The sequence below is a fragment of the Canis aureus genome, chromosome 20, assembly GCF_053574225.1.
Source record: "Canis aureus isolate CA01 chromosome 20, VMU_Caureus_v.1.0, whole genome shotgun sequence".
Taxonomy (NCBI): Eukaryota; Metazoa; Chordata; class Mammalia; order Carnivora; family Canidae; genus Canis; species Canis aureus.
This window is the reverse complement of record NC_135630.1, coordinates 35,145,527-35,163,588: the sequence shown is the minus strand read 5'-3', so window position 1 is coordinate 35,163,588 and position 18,062 is coordinate 35,145,527. Positions and strand designations below refer to the sequence as shown.

Sequence of the window (18,062 nt, the reverse complement as noted above, 5' to 3'; positions counted from 1 at the left end):
CCTTCTGCTGTTTGCAACAACTCACGTTCTATTTCTCCTTTTCAATAATCTCCTTACATTCATGCCATATTTTCCAGTTTTCCTTATTGCTTCAGCTAATTTCTAAGTAAATCATGGCATACACAATATGAGTTGTTCACAGTCACTAAACTCTTATCCTCAAATGTATTTTGATTTTCTCAATTCCCAAAATTTGCCTTTGCTTGTGCATGATTTAGCTATATGACACACACACACACACACACACACACACACCCGCTATGAATTTCTCTTTCTCTCGTGCACTTGGCACACTGCATTTCTCTGCATCATCTACCACACTGCCCTGGCATTCTGAGTCATCTGGAATTAAGCACCCTCCCTACTATTAACTGTGTAATATTTAAATTCCACTTACCAGTCTTCTTTTGAATTCAAACACCACGTAAATTAAACTGACTAAAGTTGCTTTTAACCTGTAATTCCTGATTGCAACAGGTAGTTGCCGACTCTTGAAACTAACAGGTTTGACTAGAAGCGGACAGTTCTTACTCCCACAGAACTTAATATTTTACATTTATATAAATTCAGAAGGTAAGATCCTACCTTTCTTGTCCATGAGGACTCTTTGCTCATTGATAACACAATATCTTAATTTAAACAAAAAGTATTTGCACCGTACTTCAGAAAATAAATTCGATTCCTCAGTGTCAAGCAAGAGGAAAGTAGGAAAATTTTACTACAGACTACCAACCACTTCAAGGGATTTACCAGACAATTGCTGGTATAAATTACAAAGACAATGCTAATCTATAACTATATGAAATGCCAGGACATTTGCCTGGCAAATGGCAAGTGGGGTAAATTTGACTCTGCATCTTCAACTTGGGCATATGAAAAATATAGCATCCCTAAAAGTTGTCCAAGGATTTGAGATCACCAGGATTTATCCAACCAGCTTGATGGAAATGATGGAGGAGAATTTCAGAGCCAAGAAATGTTTTGACAAACCTCAAAATCTACCTCAGAATCTTGGAAAGTTGGATGGAGAATGTATCTTAGAGATCATTCATCCACCACTCTTGTTTGTGAGAAAACTGAAGTCCACAACTGTCCAGGGATTCACCCAAGGTCTTGCGCTCCTGCTTAGTGACAGATTCAGAACCAAACCTCGATAATCCTAGCACCATTTCAGTAGTCTTAAAAAGCTAGCTGGCAAGTAAATTTGAACCCTCTAACAGAAGATAGCCTATATCCAGCTCCTGATGCCCCTTTCTCTGAAAATGAGGCAAACGGTTGGGACATTTTTTTTTTTTTAATTTTTATTTATTTATGATAGTCACAGAGAGAGAGAGAGGCAGAGACACAGGCAGAGGGAGAAGCAGGCTCCATGCACCGGGAGCCCGATGTGGGATTCGATCCCGGGTCTCCAGGATCGCGCCCTGGGCCAAAGGCAGGCGCTAAACCGCTGTGCCACCCAGGGATCCCGGTTGGGACATTTTTAAAAGAAAACACTGATTATAAAATGGGAAGAAATTCTTGTACAGACTGGCTAATTGGAAGCAAGTCTTTGGCTTCCCCAAGACAAAGGAGAATCTTTAGTCATGAAGTTAAAAACTGATGGTGTCACCAGAGCTGACAACCTTTTTTAGAAGCAGCATGCTGAAATTAGAACTGAAGAGAAGACTTTACAGAAGCTTGAATTTAGAGCTATCTCACAATACTTGGAGTTAGTTTGTATTTTTTGTTTGCATTTAACAAAGGATCAGGCATGCAACAAAGAAACAGGAATTCCTCGTGTTGCCCGGCCAGATCCCATTTCCACCGCTCTGTTCTGAATTTGGCACTTATATTTTCATACCGGTTTTGTGTGTTTCATATATGTAAATGTATCCATAAGTAATATTTGGTATTGTTTTCATATTTTAAGTTTTATATAAGTGCCATAATATTGTATATATCTTTCTGCAACTAATCCCCTCCTTTCTTAATATTATGTTTTTGAGATACATCTTATAGGTAAAAAGGGTAGCTGGAGTGTTAATTTGTTTTTAAGTACTCTATGGTATTCATAACTATATGAATGTTTTGACGCTTATCTAATCTCCTATAAATGGACATCTAGTGAGTTTCCAGAGATTTGTTTTGTTTGCTGGAATTTTTTTAACTTGCTATATAAACATTTTTATAAAACCTTCTACTTGTGGGTTGTATGCTTGAGTTTCTCTAGTGACATTTATGAGGTCTTAACATATGTATATCTTCAACTTAACAAAAACATCTCAGAAATAACCAGCAGAATAGGAGAGTGTGCATACTAGCACTATGTATTTAAGAGTCTAAAATGGCATTTCTTTATGGTGTTAATTTGTTTTCCTGATTTCTCACGGAACTGAGTGTCTTCCCATGTGTTCACTGGCAGTTTGGAGCTCCCTTCCTGCCTGGGTCACTTTTTAGATGAACAGTTTACCTTTTTATTACTGATTTTTAGAAATTCTGTAGTCAGAACATGAATCTTTCATAGCTATTTGCAGCCAGTATCTTGTCCCTATCTGGAATACTATTTTTTACTTTTTTATTATGATGTCTTATATGATCAGTTTTATCAACCTTTTTCTTTTTGATGTGTGCTTATTGTTTCTTCTAAAAAATATGTCCCCACTCCAAGGTCATAAAGATATTCTCTTGTAGTTCCCTCTGATATTTTTAGGTTTGGTGTTTTTACAACCGTTAGGCATTTTTTTATATACACATAAAATTTACTTTTGTGTGCGGTGTGAGGTAGGAAACTAATTTTATTTTTTTCCAAATTGACAATCAGTTGTTTTGAAACCTTTTATTGAAAATGCCACCCTTTCCCAAAGGGTGGGACATATACTTTGGATTTTCTTTTGGTTCTGTCATGTTGTTCTTTTATTCCTGTGCCTTAATGCACATCTTAATTACTATACCTTGATAGTAGTAAATTACAGTATTTGGAAAGTAAGCCCCTACCTACTGAGTAAACACAATGGGAGCTAGCTATATTTGAGCTATCTCTCTTGAGCTGCCCCCCCCCAAAAAAAAGGGGGATGCATACTGCAAGGAAAAAAATGCAGGAAGAAACTATGGGATGTGCCATTGGGCAGTGAGTGGCAAAGTTGGAGCCCTGGAACTGGAGATTGATATCCTGTACCAAGGGAACTGCGCTCTGTGGAGATCTGTGGGGCCCTCCTAAGAGCTCATACGGTGCTTGCTTCAGCAGCACCTATACTAAAATTGGAATGAAACAGAGAAGATTAGCTTGGCTCCTGTGTAAGGGTGACATTCAAAGAGCTCACACATGTGCCCCGTAAGAGATCCAGACTTTGGATACCTGCCCACAGAAGGCCTTGTGGGCAGTGTTACTAAGTAAAACAACAGCAATCACAGAGGATTCCAGTTGCTCCCAATGAAGTAAAATATTTGCTCTGAAAATGAAGTAAAAAAAAAAAAAAAAATACAACTTATCAAGAATAAAGTACTTAGGAATAGATTTAACAAAAGGAGTAGATGACTTACATATTGAATATTGTTGAAGGAAATTAAAGAAAACATAAATAAATAGACCAGAAACCTTAATATTGTTAAAATACTCTCCAGGAGCACCTAGGTGACTCAGTCGGTTGAGCAGCTGGCTGGCTCTTGGTTTTGGCTCAGACCATGATCTTGGGGTCCTGGGATCAAACCCCACTTTGGGCTCCCTGCTCAGTGGGGAGTCTGGCTTAAAGGATTCTTGCTCTTCCTCTGCCCCTCCCCACCACTCATCTCCTTTTCTATCTCTCTTTCAAATAAATAAACAAATCTTTAAAAAAAAAAAGATTCCCTCAAAAATGATCCACAGATTCAATGCAATATCTATAAAAAATCTCAACTATCTTCTGCAGAAACAAGACACACTGATCCTAAAATTCCTATGGGAATGCAAAGGACCAAGAGAAGCCAAAACAATCGGGAAAAAAGAACAAAGTTGAAGGACTCACACTTCCTGATTTTTGGAACTTAATAGGAAGTTATCAAATAGTAAACTTACTACAAAGCTGATAAAAATAGTGTGGTACTGGCTAAGGATAGACCATTGGAATACAATTAAGCATCAAGAACTAGACCCATGCATCATGCATCTGTGTTCAGTTGATTTTCAATGAGGTCCCAAGATAATTTAATAAGGAAGGAATAATCTTTTCAACAAATAATTCTGGGACAACTGGATAGCTAAATATAAAAGGATGAAGTTGAATCATTTCTCCATACCATATGTAAGAAATGGATGCATGGGTGGCTCAGTCAGTTAAGCATATGCCTTAAGCTCAGGTCATGATCCCAGGGTTCTGGGATCAAGCCCCATGTCAGACTCTGCTCATGATCTCTCTCTCTCTCTCTCTCTCTCTCTCTCAAATAAGTAAATAAATAAAATCTTTTTTAAAATCATGTAAATCTAAAGCTGATCTTTAAAAAATAAGACTAGGTCAAAGACTTACATGTAAGATCTAAGCTGTAAAACTCTACAAAGAAAACGTAAGAATAAATCTTAAATGTCCTTGTCCTCATATTAGGCAATGGTTTCTTAGATATGACACCAAAAACAAACAACATTAAAAAAAAAGATAAATTGAATTAAATTAAAATTTTAGACTTTCACACTTCATAGGACAATAGGGGAAAAAAAAAACACAAGAAATGGAAGAAAATATTTGCAAATCATACATCTGATGAATGTCTAATATCCAGAATATTTAAAGAACTCTTATAAGGGGATCCCTGGGTGGCTCAGCGGTTTAGCGCCTGCCTTTGGCCCAGGGCGCCATCCTGGGGTCCCAGGATTGAGTACCACGTCGGGCTCCCAGCATGGAGCCTGCTTCTCCCTCCTTCTGTGTCTCTGCCTCTCTCTCTCTCTCTGTGTCTATCATAAATAAATAAATAAATAAATAAATAAATAAATAAATAAATAAATAAATAAATCTTTAAAAAACTCAATAATAAAAAAGCAAGTAACCTAATTTAAAAACGAGAGAAGGATCTGAATAGACATTTCTCCAAAGAAATATGCAAATGGCCAATGAGCCCATGAAAAAGATAATAGCCATTAGGGAAATGCAAATCAAAATCATATTGAGATACTACACACATCCACTAGAATGTCTATAGTTTCAAAACAACAGAAAATACCAACTGTTGGTGAGGATGTGGAGAACTGGAACCCTCATAAGATGCTCCTGTGTATGTAAAAGGTACAATTGATTTGAATAAGTTTGGCAGTTTCTCAAAAAGTTGAAGATAGAGTTAAAATATGATCCAGCAATTCTGCTTCTAGGTAAATACCCAAGAGACACATTGGGTATACATATTAGATAGAAGCATTATATTTACACAAAATCTTGTACACCCAGGTTCATAGCAGTGTTATTCATAGTAGCTAGGAATTGAAACAACCCACATGTCCATCAGCTAATGCAAATAAAATGTGATTTATCAATATAATAATTACTGAACCATAGATAGTAAACCTTGAAAACATTATGCTAAGTGAAAGAAATAAAAGGCCAAATATTGTATGATTTTGTTTATATGTAATGTCCAGAATAAGCAAATCCAAAGAGACAGAAAGTAAATTAGTGGTTGCCTAGGGCTGGGGTAGAGGAGGGGATGGGTGCTGGGAGTCATAGAGGAGTGACTGCTGATGGGGACCACCTTTCTTTTGGGGGTGATGAAAATGTTCTGGAGGTAATGGTGATGGTTACAACCTTGTGAATATACAAAAAAAATACTGAATTGCACACTTAAAATGGAGAGTTAATGATATGTGAATTATACCACACTAAAGAAATCACCTTAGGGTGTCTGGGTGGCTCAGTCAGTTAAACATCCCACTCTTGATTTTGGCTCAGGTCATATGATCTCAGGGTCCTGAGATTAAGCCTTGTATCGGGCTCCCTGCTGGGCATGGAGTCTGCTTAAAGTTCTCTCTCCTTCCTCTGTCTCTCCCCAGCCCTGTGCGCCACCACTGATGCACATGCTCTCTAAAATGTTAAATAAAATTAAAAAAATAATAATCACCTCAAAAAAAAAGCAAAGGCCATTTGCCTTTTTTCACCATCTATTTTTCATCTCCAATACCCAAGGAGCTAGAACCTAAAAGTGGGACAAGTAGGCAGGAGTCAAGCAGACCATGCCCACACTGTCCCAGTAGTCTATGAAGTGGAAGGAAGATTGCTTTGAATTAGATATGAAAAATAAAGATTGTTTCACTGACTATAAGTGATGGAAATATAATGATAGGTGCCTTGAATGCCACTTAGGCATGAGAAGGGAAGGTTTGTCAAAGTATAGTTGAAGGCAGGGACATGACACAAGAAATAAAATCACTTAATGTTAGGGCTCCTGGGTGGCTCAGTCGGTTAAGTGTCTGCCTTCGGTTAAGGTCGTGATCCTGGGATCCTGGGATCAAGCCCCACATTGGGCTCCCGCTCATCAGGAAGCCTGCATCTCCCTCTGCCTCCCGCTCCCCTGCTTGTGTGCTCTGTCATATAAATAATCTTTTCATACTTAATGTAATTGATATGTGAAACTTCTCAATAATCTGATTACATTATAAATATATGTAAAATACCTTGTGTACATGCAACATTAAATAAAAGTTATGACTGTTGTTCTTGTTTGGAGAAGATAGAATTAGTGCACCAAAAGAATGAGGGTCAAAACAGCAAGCCACACCCAGATATTGACCTCCTGCTATCATTCCTTACAAAAAGGAACCAGGGACTGACTGATTCCAGGTTGGGAACTGAGAATGTACAAGGCACATCTAAGAATACTTTTTTTGAAGAAAACTAGAGTCTTCAAAGACAGGGTTGTATCAGGGGGACTCAGGAGCAAACTGAAGGGGGCTCCCACTGGCCAAAGTATAGAGATGACTTCCACTAACCCATTATTTTTAAAATGTGAATTATGGAGAAAGAATTAAGCATTTACCCCACTTTTCAAGTTAGAAATGTATCTCAGAGTAACCAAACATTCCCAAGTGATAAAGGAAAGCTCTTCTTTCGAGAAGGATGCCTGCTAATAAATATAGAACAAATGATTAAAGTCTTAAGTTTTGTCAGCTTTTATGAAATAGTTGATTCAGACAATTAGCAGATACAAAACCATTAGTTGGAAGTCTGATGGAAAAAGAAAAACTGAAAAAACTTTAAGTATTTGCATGGTGTCATACACATAATTGTTCAACGGACACTATTACCACCTTTGCACACAAATCACTCAGTAAATAGGGGCAATAACCACACATTTTGTATCACCCGGTGTGGTGTTATATGTAGCATCACCTACGAAACAGTTCTTGTCAAATACTTATAATCAGTCCAATCAAGATTTAGATATAACTTCCAATTTACAGGAAATTTGGCAGAAGAAGACCAAAAAATATTAGCAAGAGGAAACAATCAGATGAATCTAGAAATTGAGACATTCAATAAGATGTCCTGACCTCTTCAACAAGTCATAGTCATGGGGAAAACTTAGAGGCAGAGAGACTTTTAGATTGATAGAGACTCAAGAATCCTAACAAAAGTAATATATGTCCCTTATTGAATCTTTTTTTTTTATTTTTTTTAAATTTTTATTTATTTATGATAGTCACACACAGAGAGAGAGAGGCAGACACAGGCAGAGGGAGAAGCAGGCTCCATGCACCGGGAGCCCGATGTGGGATTCGATCCCTGGGCCAAAGGCAGGCGCTAAACCGCTGCGCCACCCAGGGTTCCCTCCCTTATTGAATCTTGATTTAAAAAAAGACAACTGTAGGTGTGCCCAGCTAGCTCAATTAGAAGAGCATACAACTCTTGATCTCAGGGTCATGAGTTTGAGCCCCATGTTGGGTGTAGAGATTACTTAAATAGACTTTAAAAAAACAACTGTAAAAAAAAAACTGTAAAAGCCACTTGGGGAATATTACAGTAGTCTGAATGCAGACTGAGCAATATATTTTTAAAATTCTTCTTGGGGGGCAGCCCCGTGTGGCTCAGCGGTTTAGCACTGCCTCCAGCCCAGGGCGTGATCCTGGAGACCTGGGATCAAGTCCCACGTCAGGCTCCTGGCATGGAGCCTGCTTTTCCCTCTGCCTGTGTCTCTGCCCCTCTCTCTGTGTCTCTCATGAATAAATAAATAAAATCTTTTTAAAAAATAAAATAAAAAAAAATAAAATAAATAAAATAAAATAAAATAAAATAAAATAAAATAAAATAAAATAAAATAAAATAAAATAAAATAAATAAAATTCTTCTTGGGGCAGCCCGGGTGGCTCAACGGTTTAGTGCCTCTGCCTTTGGCTCAGGGCGTGATCCTGGAGACCCGGAATCGAGTCCCATGTCGGGCTCCCTGCATGGAGCCTGCTTCTCCCTCTGCCTGTGTCTCTGCCTCTCACTCTCTCTCCCTCTCATGAATAAATAAAATCTTTAAAAAAATTCTTCTTAAACTTGTTAAGTGGAACAATGTTATTGCTATATAGGAAAAGATCTTTATTTTTTGGAGATACTTGCTAGGCTATTTGAAGAAATTATGGCTGGGCAACCCTGGTGGCTCAGCGGTTTAGCGCTGCCTTCAGCCCAGGGTGTGATCCTGGAGACCTGGGATCGAGTCCCACGCCGGGGTCCCTGCATGGAGCCTGTTTCTCCCTCTGCCTGTGTCTCTGCCTCTCTCTCACTCTCTCTCCCTCTCATGAATAAATAAATAAAATCTTAAAAAAAAAATTTGGTTACTGTGCTTGTACAAATAATACATTAAGAAGTAGAAAAGTAGGGCAGCCCAGGTGTCTCAGCGGTTTAGTGCTGCCTTCAGCCCAGGGCGTGATCCTGGAAACCTGGGATCCAGTCCCACGTCAGGCTCCCTGCATGGAGCCTGCTTCTCCCTCTGCCTGTGTCTCTGCCTCTCTCTCTCTCTCTGTATCTCTCATGAATAAGTAAATAAAATATTTTTTTGTATAAAAAGTAGAAAAGTATAACTGTGTTAGGAAGCAAAACATCACTACTTATTTCATTGACTTAACTTTTTATGTGTTCTGTTGAAGCTGAGTTACTATACTGTTATTTTTAGAACTCATTTTATTTTTATAACCATATAAAAGTAGTTTTAAGATTCAAATAATGCAGAAAGACAAGCCCCTGGTCTAACCCTCTATCATTTAGGAATTTGTAGAAAACAATACAGTCAAGAGCAAAAATGAGAAAATTAATAAAACCAAAATTGGTTCTCCCAAAAGAATAAAACTATGGTCAAGATATTTTTTAAAAAGACACAAAAAGGAAGAAGTAAATAAAAACAAAATTAAAAAAGAGAAATAACTGAAGATAAAAATGAGATTTAACAAAACCACAATGAGATCCCACCTCACACCAGTGAGAATGGTGAAAATTAACAAGACCGGAAACCACAAATGTTGGAGAAGATGTGGAGAAGGGGGAGCCCTCTTGCACTGTTGGTGGGAATGTGAACTGGTGCAGCCGCTCTGGAAAACTGTGCAGAGGTTCCTCAAAGAGTTAAAAATAAACCTGCCCTATGACCCAGCAATTGCACTGCTGCGGATTTACCCCAAAGATACAGATGCAATGAAACGCAGGGACACCTGCACCCCGATGTTTCTAGCAGCAATGTCCACAATAGCCAAACTGTGGAAGGAGCCTTGGAGTCCATCGAAAGATGGATGGATAAAGAAGATGTGGTTTATGTATACAATGGAATATTACTCAGCCATTAGAAACGACAAATACCCACCGTTTGCTTTGACATGGATGGAACTGGAGGGTACTATGCTGAGTGAAGTAAGTCCATCGGAGAAGGACAAACATTATATGGACTCATTCATTTGGAGAATATAAAAATAATGAAGGGGAATAAAGGGGAAAGGAGAGAAAATGAGTGGGAAATATCAGTGAGGGTAATGGAACATGAGAGATTTCTAACCTGGGAAACGAACAAAGGGTAGTGGAAGAGGAGGTAGGAGGCCGGATGGGGTGACTGGGTGACGGGCACCGGGGGGGCACTTGACAGGATGAGCACTGGGTGATATAGCATATCACATATCATGATATGTGTTCATATCACATATTGTTCATATCACATATTGAACTGATATAGCAGTTCAATTTGCCAATTGAACTCCAATAAAAAAATAATAATAAAATAAAATCATTATTAAAAAAATAAGATTTAAATTCTAAAATAATTTTATAACAAGTATACACCAATATTTTAAAACCCACAAAAAGTGGATAAGTTTCTAGAAAAATAAAAAGTTCTAATGTTGATGAAAGTAGAAGAGAAAATTAGAATAGTCCAATAGGCATTAAGAAAATGAAATTGCGGTATCCCTGGGTGGCGCAGCGGTTTGGCGCCTGCCTTTGACCCAGGGCATGATCCTGGAGACCCCGAATCGAATCCCACATCGGGCTCCCGGTGCATGGAGCCTGCTTCTCCCTCTGCCTGTGTCTCTGCCTCTCTCTCTCTCTCTCTGTGTGTGTGTGTGTGTGTGTGTGTGTGTGTGACTATCATAAATAAATAAAAAATAAAAAAAAAGAAATTGCAATTAAACAAAACTTCTTCCAAAAAAGTGTGGGCCCAGACAGTTTTACAGATGATTTTATACTTAACTTTCAAGAGATAAATAACTCTTACATACTGTTTGTTTCAGGAAATAGAAAATGAACAAAGCTTGCCGTGTTCATTTTATGAGTCTATTGTAACTCTGAATTCAAAAATTGAATAAAGCAGTACCTGGGTGGCTTATTTGACTGAGTATTTGGCTCTTGATATTACCTCAGGTCTTGATCTCAGGGTCATAAGCTCAAGCCCCATGTGGGCTCCAGCTCAGTGTGGAGCCTACTTAAGATCAAAAAAAAAAAAAAAAAAGAACAAATTCTAAATAAGGACATTCTAAAAAATGTCAGTTAGATTAATGTCATATATGAACATATATTTGAATATCCAATATAAAATATTACCAAGCTGAATTCAATAGTGAATTTTTAAAAATAATGACTCAATGGAGAAACTTTAGAAGAATTTCTTTTAAGATTGACGAAAAATAAGCTGTCTACTACCTTGGCTACTCTTAAAATTATACTAGAGGGGCCACCTGAGTGGCTCAGTGGTTGAGTGTCTGCCTTTGGCGCAGATCATGATCCCAAGGGTCCTGAGATCGAGTGCCGCATCAGACTCCCCGCAGGGAGCCTGCCTCTCCCTCTGCCTGTGTCTTTGCCTCTCTCTGTCTCTCATGAATAAATAATAAGTAAAATCTTTAAAAAATAAAATAAAATTTTAAAATATTTATATTACAGAGGTGCCTGGGTGGCTCAGTCATTTGAGCATCTGACTCTTGATTTTGGCCCAGGTCATGATCTTGGGGTTATGGGATCGATCCCTACATTGGGCTCCACGCTCAGCAGAGTGTTTGCTTGAGATTCTCTCTCTCCATCTCCCTCTGCCTGTCCCCCCTGTGTTCTCTTCCCCCTCTCAAATAAATAAATCTTTTTAAAAATAATAATAAATTGCTAGACATGATGGACAGTGCTCTAAGAAAATGAAAACAAATAAGCAATATAAGCATTAGAAATAAAGAGATAAGCTATTATTTTGTGAAAAACAATATGATCAACATAGAAAAATCAACAATTAACAAACTATTGGAACAGAATAGATATATTATATTTTATTCAACCAGTCTCCTCTTAAGGGGAATTTGAACTGATCTTATGCTATTACAAATCATGCCATAATGTATAATCCTGTGCATAGGTCCCTATTTGTGGAGGTAAGTCTTCAGAGTAAATGCTTGGAAGTGGTATTGCTAAATCAAGAGGTAAAGGCATATGAAATTTTGTCAACCAAATTCACTCCAAATGGTTGCATCATTTTGTACCCCCATTAACAATGTATAAAAGTACCTGTTTCTTACAAACTGTGGTGTCAAATATTTGGATTTTTGTCCATCTGATAAGTGAAAAGTGGCATTGACATTTTACTGTACTTCTCATTTACATTTTGTTAATAAGATTGAACATCTTTTTCTACATTTAAGGCTGTTTGTCTTTCCTTGTCTATGCTGCTTACCCATCTTTCTATAGAGTTTTTGCTCATCAGTTTTTTAAAAGCTTTGTTTCTTATAGTTAAAAAAAAAGAACAACCTGAATGTCTACAATTTGGGGATGGGTTAATCAAATTATCCTATAGCCATACAATGGAATATTATACAGCTATAAAGATCGAAGTTGATTACATGTGCTTCTCCTCCTAGGAGCACCTAGGTGGCTCAATGATTGAGCATCTGCCTTTGGCTTAGGTCATGATCCTGGGGTCCTGGGATCAAAGCCTGCATCAGGCTCCTTCTAGGGAGCCTGCTTCTCCCTCTGCATATGTCTCTATGTCTGCCTCTCTCTGTGTCTCTCATGAATAAATAAATAAAATCTTTAAAAAAAATCTCCTCACTACACTATTAAATAAAAAAGCAAATACTGTGATCCCATCTATAAAGCAATAAGGCCATATATAAAACCACACATGAGAAAGGGACGCCTGGGTGGATCAGTGGTTGAGCATCTGCCTTCAGCTCAGGTCATGACCCAGAGTCCTAGGATCGAGTCCCGCATCAGGCTTTTCTCAGGAAGCCTGCTTCTCCCTCTGCCTGTGTCTCTGCCTCTCTCTCTCTGTGTCTCATGAATAAATAAATAAAATCTTTCAAAAAAAAAGAAAAAAGCAGAAACTAGGGATAGTCCTGACACCCTGTTTTATCAAATCTTCCAGGTGATTTTGATGTGTACTCAAGTCTGAAAAATCACTGTCCTAAATCAGTGTTACTAAATATGGCTCTCATACCAGCAGCATCAGCATTACCAGGGAAGTTGCTGGAAAGGCAGATTCATGAGCCTCAAGACTGAACTAATCAGAATCTCTGGGTGAGGTCCAGGAATATGATTTAAGAAGCTCTCCAGGTGATTCTGATGCACACACAAGTCTGAGAATCACTGCTCTAAATTTCTCTTAAGGTTCGGCTCTTTTTTTTAAGTGAAAAATTAGTTTTAAGAGAAAAAAATAATTCCATGCTTATAAGTTTCATTGAACAGACTAAGCCTCACTTGATCTTTTCTCACCTTATAAGTAACACCAGTACATTTAAACAGTAGATTTCCAACTTCTTTGACTGGGACTTGTTATGAAATGCATTTTATATCCTAATCGAATGCACAAGTACATGCACATACACACTGCATATATATTCAAAGGCACAGTATTTTTGAAACAAAGTTTCTTACTGTGTTAAATGTTCTCTGATATTTTTCTATTATAATTTTTTTCTTTTAAAAACGATCATGATGCAGGTTGGCTAATAGGATAGGAATCAAGCTCGAGCCAGCAGGAAGTGAGAGCAGACTTTATTGAAAATGTAGAGTGTGTAAATATAGACAGAGTGTCCAAGAGACTGGCAAAAGAAAAAAGAGTGAGTCTTGTCTTTGCTTGGAGGGTCAGGGTTTTTAGTAAGGATTGTGGCTCAGTTCATGTGATGTGTCTTCTCAGGCATCCAAGATCAAAGGCAAGTGTTTAGGTGTCCCCCATGTCACTAATGCCCTGGAGCCAGGGGTCTCAGCAAATCAGTGGTCTTGGAAAACGTTCATGACAACCCCACCTAGCCATTCCTTAGATGTTATCTATTGAGCTGGAAGACTCCAAAGAAATCATTAACTCTGGGGCACCTAGGAGGCTCAGTTGGTTAAGTGTCTGACTCCTGATCTGAGCTCAGGTCTTGATCTCAGGATCTTGAATTCAAGCCCCACATTGACCTCCATGCTGAGCATAGAGCCTACATTAAAGGGCAAAAAATCATTAATTCCTTGACCTTTACAAGGAGAACATACTATAAGATGTATATAAGGTGGGAGTGGGGGTCCTAGCAAGAATAGAAGCATGAAAAAGAGTAAAAAATGGGGTCTCTTCAGTTTCCCCATTTCCCCCCCCCGCCCCCCCTTTTTTTTTTTTAAAGATTTTACTTTTAAGTAATCTTTACACCCAACATAGGGCTCTAACTTATGGCCCTGAGATCAAGAGTCACATGCTCCACCAAATGAGCCAGCTGGGCACCCCTCCATCTCAATCCACTAAATTAATTTTACAACGCATCAGTAGGTTGAAACAATGTTTGAAAAATACTGATTTACACAAGTTCTTTTGGGAGAAAGCAAAGCTGTAAGGAGGGTAAATTTCAGAGGTGAAAATAGTTATCAGAGAGAAATGTGGATACTGATCTGTAGTAGAACTTTAAGAAGCCCATAGAACTAACCAATAAAAAGGGGAGGGTGGGGCAGCCCGGGTGGCTCAGCGGTTCCGCACCGCCTTCAGCCCAGGGCCTGATCCTGGCGTCTTGGGGTCTAGTCCCATGTCAGGCTCCCTGCATCGAGCCTGGTTCTCCCTCTGCCTGTGTCTGCCCCTCTCTCTGTCTCCCTCATGAATAAATACATAAAATCTTAAAAAAAAAAAATACAGATGAAACAAAGTGATAAAGGTTAGAATTAAAGGCACAAAGAGGCACCAAGCAGTTACAAACAAAGCAAAATTAGTAAAAATTAAGGTAGAGCCTATCAACCTAGATAGAGAATATTATGTAATTATAAAAGGCACAATAAAAGAAGATGATATAATAGTTATAAACCTGTATGCACTAAACAACTTAGGAGCTGAATACATTTTAAAAACTAAAAATAAGACTAATATATAAAAATTCATGAACCATGTAAAGAAAGTAGATAATATTTATACACAATTTAATAGAGAAATGTCCTTCATATAGGAAAATTTTTGTCCATGGAGCACTTAAAAAATTGATCATGTCTTTTGCAAAAAAAGAGTTACAAATTTGAAAAGTAGCAGCCTTGTTTATTTACTTATTTACCATAAGTTGCCTAGCCACTTCCCCATAAGCACTTACCCTCAGAAGCCCCAACCCCCCCCCCCTTTTTTTTTAAATATTTTATTCATTCATTCATGAAAGACACAGAGAGAGGCAGAGACACAGGCAGAGGGAGAAGCAGGCTCCATGCAGGGAGCCTGACATGGGACTCAATCCCCGGTCTCCAGGACCATGCCCTGGGCTGAAGGCGGCGCTAAACCACTGAGCCACCCGGGCCACCCTGTAACTGCCCTCTTGAGTCACATTTCCTTGTCAACTTTTGTGTGTAGGTATGTCATTAAATCTGGTTTTCCTCCTGTTTTTTTTTTTTTTTAGGTTTTATTTATTTATTTATTTATTTATTTATTTATGAGAGACACAGAGAGAGAGAGAGGCAGAGACACAGGCAGAGGGAGAAGCAGGCTCCACTCAGGGAGCCCGATGTGGGACTCGATCCCGAGACTCCAGGATCACACCCTGGGCCAAAGGCAGGCGCTAAACCGCTGAACCACCCAGGGATCCCCTGGTTTTCCTCCTGTTAATCGATCTCTTATCAGTTTGATTTACTGGTCCCACCTAATAAAACCAAGAGGAGGAGTTTTTACCCCTCCTCTACAATGTATAACTCTGAAATTATAAATTATCTTGTAGGTAATATGAAAGGAGAATACCATATACCAAAACCTGTAGGATGCATCAAAAGTAGAGCTGAAAAAAATAAACAAGTTTAAGTAATTTCATTGCTAAAGAAAGATCACATAGAAAATAGCTATCAGGGATCCCTGGGTGGCGCAGCGATTTGGCGCCTGCCTTTGACCCAGGGCGCGATCCTGGAGACCCGGAATCGAATCCCACATCGGGCTCCCGGCGCATGGAGCCTGCTTCTCCCTCTGCCTGTGTCTCTGCCTCTCTCTCTCTCTCTCTCTCTGTAACTATCATAAATAAATAAAAATTAAAAAAAAAAAAGAAAATAGCTATCATATTAAGGAATTTTTTTAAAAAGGAGAAAAGGATTAATAATAGGTTGAGACTAATAGAATGGAAAACCAAAGGAGGAAGAGGAGGAGGAGGAAAGCAATGCTTGATAAATCCAAACTAGGGGATCCCTGGGTGGCTCCGCGGTTTGGCGCCTGCCTTTGGCCTCAGGGCGTGATCCTGGAGTCCCAGATCTAGTCCCAGATCGAGTCCCACATCAGGCTCCCTGCATGGAGCCTGCTTCTCCCTCTGCCTGTGTCTCTGCCTCTTTCTCTCTCTCATGAATAAATAAATAAAATCTTAAAAAAAAAAAAAATCCAAACTAAAACTTTGAAAAGAGCAGTAAAACAGGTTAACTTTTTTATGAGCCCAATTAAAAAAAAAAAAAAAAGAGTGATGTGGGAAACAGGCAGAAGGAAATATAGATAAAATATAGATAAAATGGCCTTATAACCTGCAGCCCATTGACAAATACTTGAGATAGGCAGATTATAACATTCCCCCCCCCCCCACGATCCTGTGAGTCTTTAGCATATGAAAGTCCTTCCCTGGGATGCCTGGGTGGCTCAGTGGTTTAGTGCCTGCCTTTGGCCCAGGGCATGATCCTGGGGTCCCAGGATCAAGTCCCACATCAGGCTCCCTGCGGGGAGCCTGCTCCTCCCTCTGCCTCTGCCTCTCTCTCTCTCTCTCTCTCTCTCTCTCTCTCTCACTCTCTCTGTGTGTCTGTCATGAATAAATAAATAAAATCTTTAAAAAAAAAAAAAAGAAAGAAAGTCCTTCCCTTATCTTTATTTCCCTCAACCCCAAGGTATATAGTCAGTTGCTCCTCACAGTCCTGGGGCAGCAGCAACTTCTGCCCACAGTTCCTGCCCCTGTGCTTTAATAAAATCACCTTTTTGCACCAAAGACGTCTCAATCTTTCATGGCCAACGGCATCAGACCTCACTAACATTTCAAAACTACATCAAGAGCGCATGTAAAAATAAGCAAGAATAGGAAAGAGGAAGGAGACATAACCACAGAGGCTGTGTGGCTGGAGTGGAGCAAATTAGAGAAAAAGATTTCAGGGATGGGGTCACAAAGGTAAGTGGGGGTCACACCACCTGGGGCCTTTTATACACCGCCGTGGGGCGAGGGGGTGGTGGGAACCAACCCCAGAATGGTGTGAAGTCCTTGAAGCTAAGTGTTGTGTGAATTGTGTCCCCCCTATGTTGAAGCTATGTTGAAGTCCTAATTCCTAGTACCTATGAGTGTGACCTTATATGGAGATAGAGTTTTTTTCAGATGTAATTAAGTTAAGATGAAGTCATCCTGGATTAGGATGGGCCCTGATCCAAAGACTAGTGTCCTCTTTTTTTTCTTTTCTTTTTTTTTTTAATTCATAGAGACACAAAGAGGAGAGAGAGGCAGAGACACAGGCAGAGGGAGAAGCAGGCTCCACGCAGAGAGCCTGATGTGGGACTCGATCCAGAGTCTCCAGGATCACACCCCGGGCTGCAGGCGGCGCTAAACCGCTGCGCCACCGGGGCTGCCCGACTAGTGTCCTCTTAAGAGGAAAGAATTTTGGAAAAGAACAAGACACAAAGATGGGATCAGAGATGGAAGTTAAGCTGCTATAAACCAAGAAATGCTTGGGTCTCTTATTTTTTTTTAAAGATTTATTTATTTATGATAGACATGGAGAGAGAAGAAGCAGGCTCCACGCACTGGGAGCCCGACGTGGGATTCGATCCCGGGTCTCCAGGATCAGCGCCCTGGGCCAAAGGCAGGCGCCAAACCGCTGCGCCACCCAGGGATTCCCCCATGCCTGGGTCTCTTAGAGGCTGGAAGAGCCAAAGGAAGCTCTCCTACAGTCTTCAGAGAGAGCATGGTCCTGCTGACACCTTGATCTTGGACATCCAGCCTGCAGAGCTGTGAGAGAATGAAAATCCACCTAGTCTGTGGAACGTTCTGACAACAGCCCTAGGAAGTGAAGGCAAATGTGGATATATGCAAAAGAAAAGGAGGAAGAGGGTTGTATTCAGGAAATTAGTAATGGTTACCTCAGAGGAGTGGTTACCTCAAAGGGCATTAGGTTGGGTGTAGATTATCAGCTTTACCTTTATATTTGTGCATAAAGATTCCTTAATGAATACCTCATGTTTATTCATCTTAAAATTTT

General features: G+C 39.4%; 1 protein-coding gene and 1 pseudogene across 8 annotated transcripts in view; both read left to right on the top strand.

The window, feature by feature from the left end:
* The window catches only part of LOC144291669 (uncharacterized), a 47,140-nt gene that overhangs the window by 12,384 nt on the left and 16,694 nt on the right, over positions 1–18,062 (top strand). The window lies entirely within an intron of this gene.
* Positions 3,208–3,307, top strand: LOC144292044 (U6 spliceosomal RNA; annotated as a pseudogene).